This window comes from Neodiprion pinetum, chromosome 2, assembly GCF_021155775.2.
Source record: "Neodiprion pinetum isolate iyNeoPine1 chromosome 2, iyNeoPine1.2, whole genome shotgun sequence".
NCBI lineage: Eukaryota > Metazoa > Arthropoda > Insecta > Hymenoptera > Diprionidae > Neodiprion > Neodiprion pinetum.
In genome coordinates, this window is record NC_060233.1 from 6,084,795 (window position 1) to 6,097,233 (window position 12,439).

The 12,439-nt window shown below is 37.9% G+C and overlaps 1 protein-coding gene across 2 annotated transcripts in view; it reads right to left on the reverse strand.

Moving 5' to 3' along the window:
- The window catches only part of LOC124211981 (proton-coupled amino acid transporter-like protein CG1139), a 41,553-nt gene extending 33,047 nt beyond the window's left edge, over positions 1 to 8,506 (reverse strand). For both annotated transcript variants that reach the window (XM_046611615.2, XM_046611614.2), the window contains exon 1: positions 8,324 to 8,506. The gene's annotated coding sequence lies outside the window, so the exon portion shown is untranslated. The remainder of the gene's footprint in view (positions 1 to 8,323) is intronic.
- Positions 8,507 to 12,439: the final 3,933 nt, after the last annotated feature.

A 12,439-nucleotide genomic window follows, 5' to 3' on the forward strand; every position in this document is an offset into this window, starting at 1 on the left:
ATGTTGCACAACCGTTTAGCGGACAAGTGAAGGGATGTCGGACCCGTATTTAGTACGGAAATACCGCGTGCAATGCAACATGGGTATAAATAACAAAGGCAGGGAAGCTGGGACAGGGAGATGCGGATAGAAAAGGGCCTTGTAAGCTCTTAGAATTGCGACGTGAACGAAAAACGAATGAGATTTAAATTAGGTACCTTAAGAAACGGGACTGGGTCAAACGGGTTAGGAAAGTACTCCAGCTAATTTTGCTCCTTGCTATTTGCCGCGTGCCCTCAATTTATAAATTGTTTATCAGCCAGTCTGGACGCTGAGGATGTATAAAGGTGACAATAATTTAGCAATCAGCGGTAAGAATAATATGATTCGTGATTGCGAACTAAATTCCTGAACCGTCAGTGACGATAATTAATTCACAAAACCAGAAACTCGTCTCAAGTTATTCGGATAGGGAAATTTTTTATCTATTTTATAACGATCGTAAAATTTAAAGAATATCGACGAGTTCGATGCGCTTAATATTACATGCGTGAAAATATTCTTGAGAAATCAAAACGTCAATGCTTGCAGGACTGTAAAAAATTACAAACATTAATTGCCAAAGTTTTAATTATTATTCTATAAATTCGGAAGGTAATTATTAAACTAATTCAAATAAAATGATGCTTAAGTATTAACGGACTGATTCGATCGCATTTTACGATGTTGATTTTTTTTCTCGATAATTAACGAAATAAAACTTACCTATTATTTTCGCAAATCAATCTTCAGGTAGACGACTTTGTGCGAAAGAAAATCGCTTGAAGCAGCTTTCTTTCGTCTCTAAAAACTCAAATGCGTGATATTGAAAAATATCGAACACCATGAAGTGAAGGAACAAGTGAGAACTGTAATTTACCGCAACGAGCGATCGAATATGTCTGTAATACAGATTAAAAACGGTGATCGTGAAGGGAAAAAATTTTGATTGCCTGTAGCATGTCGACACGATTAAATGAGTGAAAAAAAATATATATAACAAGGAAACCGAATGGCTTGCATGCGAGACAGGATCGTTATGAAATCGGGTAATGATAACGATTATATTTACGCAGAGTATAACGCAACGTCATCAATCCGCTAGTCAATTTTTTAATACCACATGATATAAAAATGGATGCAAGCTAATCTGTTATTTAATTAACGTGTCAACTAATAACGCAGTCATTCAGACCGAACGATTGGGCAAGTTTCATTTTCGGCTTACGTATATCATTTTTTTTTTTTGTACTCTATACGGGCAAAAATTGAGCAGGAGACATTTTGCAAGATAATAATTGTGCCGAGTTTTAAACGAGCCATGCACTTATGTGGGGCAGGGTTGATATTCCAAATTTGAAAAGTTCCGAAAGTGCCTAATTTCCGAATTTTTTGGCGGCGAAACTGAAAGTAAAGAAATCAAACTTTGACGACACATCAAAGTCTTGAATGGTTTTGGATTTTCCATATTTTTACGTTCGGAATCCTGGTCGTTCCTATTCTCGGTTTTTCCGATTTCTTACACCGACTCATCGAGTAAAATACGCCGTGTAATTATATATCAATTTTCGGAATTTTACCGTGTCGAAACTTTATTTATCGGAATTTTGAATTTTCGGAATCTTTCACTTCGTTACTTTGAGCCGTCGGCTTTCCAACCATTCGAAACTTTGTTGTTTCTTCAAAGTTTGATTTCTTTACTTCAAAGTTTCGCCACGAAATAATTCGGAATCAGGCGCTTTCGAAACTTTTCAAATTCGAACCTTCAACCTCGCCCCTCGGCTATCGAAACACGATCAGCTATATCCGAAAACGCACTCTTGGCTAATGTCGATTGCATTAAGCGGCTGTATCAACATAACGCCTGTCAAAAATGCTCTTGACTATCTTGAGATAGCTTAAAGCCCGTTCTGCATATTACACACATTCAAAATTACCGAATTAATGATCAGGATTAAACGATTATTAATCACATACATGATAGTAAATCATCTCGTTCTATCTCACTTATCTCTCGAGTCATCGCGTCCTAGGACTAATCCTGTACAAGGCAATCCAACGAACCTCTAAATCTCGGGCTCCAGCGGACGTGACATTGGCATTGAACGCTTTTGACAAGTGGTTCGGCAATTTGGCCATCCTCATTCTACCCGTATTAATTTATTGACGGAACTTTAAAATAATACCCCAACTGTCAAAGCCAAGTGTCATGTAGTACCCACTCGGCTTGTCTGTTCACGATACAAGTATGATTGATACGAATATCCTGATACTATTGTCGAAACGTACCCCAGAAGTTTGGATCCAAAGCTCGAGTGGTCGCTACCGCGAAATATCAACGAAGAAAGGAATATTTAACTCGGTAAAACGTTTAGTCTCAAACGAATTTACCAATCGATTCATTTACTCCTAAAAGAACTTATTGTCATAACGCAACATCAGCGGGTTCTCGATGGAGTTCGATCGATGAAAACTTGGGTAATACTTGTAAAAATAAATACCATCATGCTTGTAATTATAGATAAAAGCGTCGCCTTGATTCATGTAAAAATATAAAAAAAAAAAACACAACAGCGACACACCAGATTAGTTCGACGATTGTTGTAGCACGACGTAAAATCGTTGCACACGCAACGCGTTATGCGGAATATAAATCAGCGTAATCTCCGTAAGTGGAGGAGGTCGAACTCCTCGAACGCGTCACGTGTGACGTATTTATTAACACGTATCCAGGTACATGTGTACCAACACAAAAACACGTAGGTATCGCAGATCACGGTATTAGTATAGGTAGTACAAAGACGAGAGACACTTGGACGAGGATTGTAATGAAACATTCAACCATTACGTTCCTGAAGTAGGTAGTCAGTCGTTCCCTGCAGCACGATAAAGCTTGCCAAGTGGATAAGTGTAGATCTAGGTACGTACGCGTGTGCGAAGTGAACGCGCGTATGGAACTCGATTTGCCTCATTGCCTCTTGGCCTTTCCTTTTCTCGCCCATTGTTCCATCCTGCCTCGGCCAATGCTCTTTAGCCATGACAGTTTCGATTGGAACCCACGTGATAACCCTTCGATGACCGTGTTGGACTCTTTCCACCGTCAAGCGAGTCGCGAAGACTTGACCACCCAAGTGAGATCCTTCCGAAAACCTCCGAGCCGTTCAAGAATTCTTGTAACTTTGACTAAATTTTTAGTTTCGGTTACCGCTCGGTCCTTGACTATTTTCATTTTTTTACCACGATCGAAAAATATACTTCTAAGTAGAAAATGAAAATCAGTTTTCTAGCTCTTACCGGAAACTCTGGTACCCGTTGCTGTTCTTTCTCACTACGATCGCTGTTGCTAGATTTTCTTGCAACTGTTGCGAAAATTTAACGCTCGTGCAAGGATAAATTGACGTTAAGCCTCGTTTAACTAAAAAAGTAGAGTGAATCGAAGAAACTGATTTTGCGTTGCAATAATCAAAAAAGGATCGACGATAGCGCAAAATGTTTAGGCGCACCTCGTTTTTCGTAATTCCAACAATATTCAAACAGTTTTTTAACGATACCTGGTTGACCGAATTTCTCTAGTTACTGTAACAAATGAAATTTTTCTCAGTGCGTATAAATTACCGCGTGGGCTTTCGGCTCTTCCGGTTCGCTCCATTACACATGGGACCCAGGTGACGTCCACAATCTACGTTTCGCGTAATCACTGCGAGGCGTCGCTTTAACGTCATTCCAACAATTGCTTAACAGTACCTCAGTCTTCAAGGACGTTTCGAAGTGTGGGACGACGATTTGCGACTTGGCTGTTCGACGAGTCTGAAATTTGATATCGACTCGATAGTTGACGGGTGTTTTGAAACAGTATCCTCGAGAGATTCTCTGAAGCAATTCAGCTTCTTCTTTCGGTCGGAACATCGAGCATGCAACTCTAGATCAGAATTTCCTCGCCAATCAATCGTTATTATAAAAATTGCCGAGGATCCTTTCTTAGAAGGAAAGATTATTCTTGACAGAAATAACCCAACACGATGAGTAAACGTATGATTTGAATTTCATTCTCCGATGACCTTCCACACCGTGCTTCCAAACACCATTCTTCCAAGACCTTAGCTTTTACCTCGAATTCAAGGTGTACCAGATTGAAATTAACGTCAAATTTTTGCATTCCGCCAGGATTATAAGGATCTTTGCAAAAATTGGTTTTACAGTCTGCATAATTCTAATACAATCAAACGATAAAACGAGTTTAACGGTAATTTCTTTGCGTTAATATCGATAACTTTATTCAGCGATCGAAGCGAAAGGAGTACAATTATAATTCATCAGAGGCCGGTGTGATAATACGTTCAACGATCCCGTGAGAAAAGGATTTGGCAACTTGAGTTACTTTTAACCTGCGGCAAATCGGCTCTCAAATCACTAAACACGCAGACTTCATCCGGCACCTGTTTCGTAGTACTTATCGAGAAGCTTATCGTATTCTCATTACTCTCAAGATCGATATCGAACAAATGTTTCCCAACAAGCAATTGGTTATTTTTTTATTTTTTTTATTTATTTTTTCCCTCTCTGCGTTCAGAATTGAAATTTGTCCTAGTATAATTTATACATTCACTTCACGCGGATATTGCGACTGGATAATTAATCAATTTCATTAATTTCGTACGGTTCGTTCTCTCTCCGGTGCAGTAAAAAAATGGCCTCAACAATTCCCTCTCGATTCGATGCAACAACGATACCGATAAGTAATTTCTACACGAAACATTTATCAGCCTGGAAGCTCGGCAGTACTCGAATATAAACATTTATCTAGATCCGTACCGACTAAATGATGAAACAGACGTAAACCGTGTATCGGAAATGAGGAACGAAGCGAATTACGTAAAATGGTTGTAAAAAATGTCAGTTAACATTGTCGCGTACATTTGTGTACATTTGAGAGATCAGTATCGCGCTTCTGTGCGAAGAATTTCTGATAGTCGTGACGAGTTACAAAAGCAATTGTTACAACATCGGCATCCAGACGTAGATACTACGAACATCTCGTTGCGTAACCTTTTACTAATTGTCTGCTTCACTTCGGCTCGAGTTAACTTCTCGATACATCGTCGAGTTGGAAGTAATCGCGTTTTTTCCAAAACTCACATCGCCGCACAATTTTTAATAAATCAAAATTCACCTTCAACCACTCGTGTGTGTGTGTATTCGATGTCGATGATATAACAGCGAAAATTTGCACCTACTTTATTGTACACACGTGTCAGCAAATACGAGCCGTTAATTGGTTTAATTATTTCATAGTTGCAACACGTGAGACTATCTCGACTCTGTGTATCGAGCCACCCACACATGCAGAATCAATAACAAAGCGGCGAAAGAGAACAGCAATAACAAATCAGTCGGTAGTCGTTCTCAGTTCAACGATGCAATCCTAAAGACGCAGGCACGATTTTTTATATAATATGGCGATTATCGGAGTAGAATAAAATATTGTTTCTCTCCAAGCTAAAGTCGAGTCTGGATCTAGCATGATTAACATCACCCGACGATGACTATGCGCGTTAATTGCTAATTGCTCTACACAACAGACAGTAATTTGAGAAATTGACAGTTCGAATTGAAACTTCAAGTTTTGAAGAGTAGATATAACCCGGTGAAATTTGGAGAGCTTGCCTAACGCGGTATAAATATAGAACCGTAAACGAAGGAAATGATTAGCATTTCTACTTTACGTTTAATGAGAAACAAAATTCGCCGCTATCGCTGAAATGGTCCAGTTTTCGCAATTTCATTTTATAACATCGTCGAACACTTTTTTGCATTGTTCGTGAAAGTTGTAGAAAAATTTCATCCTGAACACTGTATTTTGGATATCTTTGGATATCAATTTTGTAATTTCAATCTTGTTTCTTTTTTTTTTTTCTCTCTTCTCTCCCAAGTTTAATTAGTCGATTACTCAAAAGAATCGACGCCACCGAATGATGACGCAATCGTTGTGCCTCGGCAATTCAGGACGTCCAACAGCATTGAACACAATCGCTTGTAAGTTAGGATCGTGCGATTTATGCGGACCAGCAAAACGTATAACACCTATATTACAGAGGCATGTGAATGCGTTCTCTATTGCCGAGATTCGACCTCCGTGATAGAAAAGTTGTAAGAACCGCGGTCTCTCGCCTTATAATAAGTTAGTTCCTCGGCAAGGAACGGCGAACACCCGCAAGGGGCCTTGAATCATCGGACACGAGACCTTCTCTCTTGGGTGTAGCTGATGTCGTACGTCATCGTCGCGTATCCTGGACCTGGTGAACAATTTCGTACCTATTCGACTTTCTTGAAGGAACAAAAAAATATTCGCCAAAGGCGATCCGGGCTTCGGGCAGGCTATGCGTCATCATTCCCTTGTACGAAGAATATGTGATGCTTTTATCTGACGATAAAAGAGGTGTGCGATTTGAAATTGGGTAAAACGGAGATACCCGAATGAATTTCGGAACATTGCGTGATACGAGTACTTTCTTTTTTTTAAATTTGAATTTGGAGAATATGTGGGAAAGGAAACGGAAACGCTGATGATACGTATTATTGAGTGATGTAATTGGGCGAGGAATATAATTGCTGAAATTACGATTGTCGAGATTTTAACGTGACAAAAGAACCTAATTGTGCCTTTAACGATTATGTGCACAATAGTCGCAAAAACGTTGCGACCATTATTGTAGACATTAATAAAATTTGTCCTCGGTTGAAACGGCGTTTGGAATGCCGTGTAATAGGTATTCAAATATCCACCTCGGGTACTGTTTATATTATATTTATTTATTCATTTTTCTTCGCATACCTTGTAGACGGAGATAGGCGCGTTATATATTTATGCAGTGTTGATAAAAATATGTCACGTAGATACGCTTGTATCGCCGAAAGATTATTACAGAAACGGCGGATATTACGTCGAGGGGAGAGAGATAGGTATAAAATAACAATTGACACGCGTTTATGAACTCTTAATTTATAGTTGCCAGGAATATGATGTTCATTTACCGTACGTACACGATGGACTGAACAATAATGCAATATCACGTGACGCCCGCAACGCGAAAGGCTGCATTCGCTGCCGAGTAATAACAGGCTGTGCGTATAAATAAAAACAAACGGCTTAATTTGCATCTACGCGACACGTTTGTGGAAATATTTTCCACCCTCCTCCACCCCCTCGACCGGGGGGAAGAAAACTGTATTTTTCCATCATCTGGCTATACAACGTAACTGTACGTACATCCACACTTGTATTTATAATTCCAGGGTGGAAATTTTTCCCAGTGAATAATTATTCCATGCACGTCTGCGAAGTTATTGGCACTCTAAGTAATAAAAAAAAAATTAAAATTTTCTTCATTACCTTGTCACGATTTTAATATTGATACGATACGGACACGTGTGGAATTAGATTTCTGTGAAACTGGAGGTTTTCGAGACGTTTGAAAAAAAAAACAAGATTCTCAACGTAACAGATCGCGTGTTGAAAATCTACTGGGTTCCGGAAAAAAGTCGATACTCTTATTTCAAACATCTAGAAGCTCGATCGCGCGGTGAATTTTTCAAAAAATAAAAAAAACAAAAAAAAACAAAGTAGACACTTTCAGGAGTCTTCCGAAAGACAATTCAACGGTTCTTTTTTCTTTTTCACCGCGCTGTTACTCGATCCGAATTACAACAGACCTGAGAACTAGAAGAGAAGTTTTAAAGCTTTTTTAAAAAAAAGCCCTCACAAAATTTTCCCCGTACGTAAACATCGCGCATGACCATCTCTTTCTTCGTCCGATTATACGTAGCTTTTCACACAGTCGAGTACATTTGCCAAGCCATTTGTGTACGCGTAAGTGTACAAGGCATCGAGTTATCATACGTGCGTTGTTGTCAAAACACGACGGTGTCTACACAATAAAATCGCTCAACACTGGCTCGAAATTGAAGAAATTGAACCTTTATTGCACGATACAATGAACAAACAGCATAATTTCTTCCCTTATGGGGTGAATTTCATCTCCGAAAAAGTAATCGGAATTTCAATTCGGATTATAATAATTATTATTATTATTGTTATTGTATTAAACACTTTTTTGCACTGCAATGTATGCGACGTGAAATCAATTATATGTATAAAAATATTTGTGACAATTACACTGAGAGAAATTCCAACAATATTCAAACAGTTTTGTTTAACGATACCAGTTTTACTGAATTCCTCCAGTTACCGTAACAAATGAAATTTTTCTCAGTGTAAGAATGTTTGAAAATGGATCGACTCACTTACCTCTGTTTCGATTTAATGTAATTCCAGAGAGTCGTGGGTGGTTGGATGTCGAGGTGTGAATGTGCGGTGTCCGCTATTAGAAAATCACTCTGTACAACGTAGGTTGTATCGTCACTCGGCGAGAGTCACGAAATCGCGATATTATTGCACACCCACGTGTTTCGCGTCGAACGAAGGAATGACAGATGATCCGTGCAACTCGTTACGGTCGACGTTGAACGTGGCCTTCCGTCGTACGGTGCCATATTGACTTTCCGTATTTACAATTCACGATCGGACAGACGATCCGCCGTTTGCAAATCTTCTCCAATGATGTTACTCGCCGAGAGCCAAACTTTCCTCGTGTTACGCATTCGAAGGTGCGACGCTACGTCTCGTTCACACCGCTTGGCTGTATTGTTGTCCCGTAGGACGATCGACGCCTTGTTGTTTCACGTCTGGACGGCTGAAAGCTGCCGAATTACATCTCTGAACCAGCGTGATCGGGTAGTCGATTTTTTATTGGATACAAAAAAAGATGATGCGGCTTTGGAATGGCCGTGAGCCAGCCCTCGAATGAACGATTTTAAAGACCTCGGATACCGTATTACGTGAAAATATTATGATTTTTTTTTAATATTAAACAACTGTAATGGATTCGTCGTTACAAATTTTGGAAGTCTGACCTTGGATTCGTTATCGGTGACCCAAAAAACCTCCGCCTACCAATTTCCGCCGAAATCGGAATATTTTTAGATTTTTCCCCACGATATTGGATCCCCATTTTGGATTTTACAATCTGACTTCAGATTCGTGATCAGCCACCCAACAAACCGGCGAGTATCAATTTTCATCTAAATCCAAATGTTTGCAGTTTTTTCTCGGCTTATTGAATATGCCAAATTTAAATTTTGTAAATCTGACAATAGATTCGTGATTAGCGACCCAAAAACCTCACGACATAAATTTTCATTAAAATCCATTCATCCGTTCTCAAGATATCATCATTCTTATTTGATTTTTTGAAATTTTCTTATTTAAATAACTGAAAATTCACCGAACCAATCAAAGGCAAAATCTAATCAGTTTTAAGATTGTAAGAGCCGCATCGATTGAGACCAAAATCAATGAAACTTCTCATTTACGGGGTAGTTACAATAACTTCCTTTCTTATCTGAAAACAGAAACGGAAAGTCAACAAAATTAGGAAGGATAGATTAGCCAGAAATCCGCTCTCTTTGATAATTTAATTACGAGGTAGTCGCGCATTGAGTATTCATAAAGATACTGTCATTTAAAAGCTACAAAGCTCGCTTGAAATATTATGCAAAGATATGTATTAAATACAAAAATTATCATCAAATGTTTACGTAACGATGCTTGATTTCAAATCGCTTCAAAATTGTTTGAAATCTAGTAGAATTCATCGATTTCACTCTTCGATTGTACGTTTTATGCGTAAGACCATTTTTCTATAAATTTACTGAAAAGTACTTTCTTCTATATCATATTGACATCGGTAAGTATAATATTTAATTTTACAACATTGCACAGTTTATCAAAATTTATCGCAGTGGGAAGAAAAAAAAAAATGTAAATATCATATATTTCGGTAACCTCGTTGAAAATAGTTTTCTAAATAAAATGAGCCATCGTCGAGTACAAAAACAGAACGAATCCATCAGATTCTGAATTTCTTCGAAACGATCCGAAACAAATTATCGATATCTAATTGCAAGTTTTTTGTTTATAAATCTCTGTATTTGCACTGTCGAAGAATCTTGGTATGTAACAGGTATGACAATGCAATAAATACTCGATGTGCGATCGTGTCCTGATAAAATTATGAAAAAATAAAATTTATTATAATAAAAAAAAGTCTACAAAAAATGTAGAAACAAATTCGTCGAAGGTTTCGATGCTTCCGCAAACTTTTATTTATATTTTTCTATTTTCACCAACGGCACTTTTTTTTTTTATACAGTACAGCGAAAGCGTAAAGAAAAAATGAACCGCCGCGTGTAGAAATCTTTGGCTTTAGGTTAAAAAATTGGAATGTCAGGTTCGCGGCGACGACGGCGCCGTATCGAAATAGAAATCGAAAGTGGGCGTAGAGTGCGGAGGGTTTTTATACATTGAAATACAAATGCTTGATGCGTACGTGAATACAGTCGGCAGCAACAAATAATTTATCGACGTATTTCACGTTCAATATCAACTCGCGATACACAATGACGTATATTTTGAGCTAACGCACCTTGACGGAAATAGTCACTGCACGGTACAAGTGTTGACTTTTTTCAGCCGTAATTCTTAACAATTTCAGCTTTCCTTGCACGGATTTTTAAAAGTTGAAAAATTACACCCACAAGCCTGAATGACGCGACAGCGAACAGTCGCTGTTTCTAATTCATCCAAGTTTTTTTCCCTTATTTTTACAGACAAATCCGTATCTTTACAAAGCAACTGTTAATTTTTACTCAAACTGGAATTACGTTTTAAACAATTTTAGCCATGATTTAACCACGTACCGATGTACTTTCGTTCACTCGTTAAGTTAACAACGTTTTATAATTGAAAGTAGTATCGGTTAGGAATACGGATGGCGAAATGCAGATTGAAGTAACAGATGTAATTTAGATTACGAAAGATTCGGCGACGATCTTCAGCTGCTATTTCGAGGGTTGCTAGAACCTTGGCAATTACTTGAGCAGTGTCGTGTTTTTCTTCTTCTTTTTTAAACTTTTATATTTCTCGTTGTCTTCTTTTTTTCGATCCTCTTTCGACCTTGGCTATGGTATATAATTGCCAAAAGCCACGCGAGCCGGACAATTAACATCTGTGTGCTTGAAAGTACCGACTTGAAATAGAACGAGCCTACATAACGGACACGTAACAAAGTTTCCGAAATTTTTTCCGCGAGCGATCACGAAAATTTCTCTCCACCCACTCAAGGAAATTACTAAACACTTTGGGAACTTTTCCCAGATTCGTCAAAATTTCATCACTCGAGTCATTCGAATAGTCTGTATGGTGAAAAAAAAGACGTTATTTTTCTTAATCATTTTTTACATCAATCAAATACGGTAATAAAAAAAAAAAAAAAAAAAAAAAACCGTTCCTTGCCGTATATTTTCCACTCGTCATCAGTCAAATGAAGACCAGTTTTTACAACAAACTTCTTCTCTGTGTTTAAAGAGGAATCACAAATTATCCTCGTGACTGACATGTTTATACCGATTATCAACACGTCGTTTATATATTATTCAGGTAACGAGAAAACGAGACGACGAGACTTTGACCATTAACGATTTTCAAAATTCTTAAATTTAGCCTCAATCTTTTTTTTCCCGTTCCGCACGTGAATCCGAGTAAGGAAATAAACCTCGTATAAACAATGTATAAAAAATCGCTACGTGACGGTTAACAACATAAATAACTCACGGCTGAGCAGATAACGAAAAACTTTTTAAAAGTCGCTAAAGAATTGACTCGGGGGATTACTAATTGGCTTTTTTTTTTTAAATCGAGAACAAATACGACGGGTTTTTCGTTCCGTTTACCTAACGATGTGCTAATTGAAAATCGGCAAATTTTTTTCCAAACAATTTTGACGCTTCACGCGTGTCGAGAAAAAAAAAAAAATATATAATTTCTTCTAAAATCTTAAGAAAATTTATGCATTAAATGCATAACTTATTTGATTCTGAGAAAGAAAAAAAAAAAAAAAATATCTATAAAACACGCACGGGAAAATCATTCTCGTTACATAGATGCGGTAATTTCACTCGAGCTCATCGCGGATTTTTCGCCGATCTATCGTAGGAACGTAAATGAGGTTAATTAACTGAGCTAAGATTTCGTAGAGGAGATACGATTGTCAAGCTTCCTAAGCTTGGAAATATATCATGAGAAATGAATTTCTTGCTACTGGAATTTTATTTCAAAAACATTGACGCCCGTACTTCATTATAAATGTATCTAAATCTGGAAATAATTGCCGACAATTGAAAAACGACTGTCGGCGAATAATTTAACGACGTAACATTTGTTTGGCGGTAAATACAGCGGATACAGAATGCGAAATTTATTCGAATGTATCATTGTAAATGCAAATCGTATTCCTTTCATAAATTT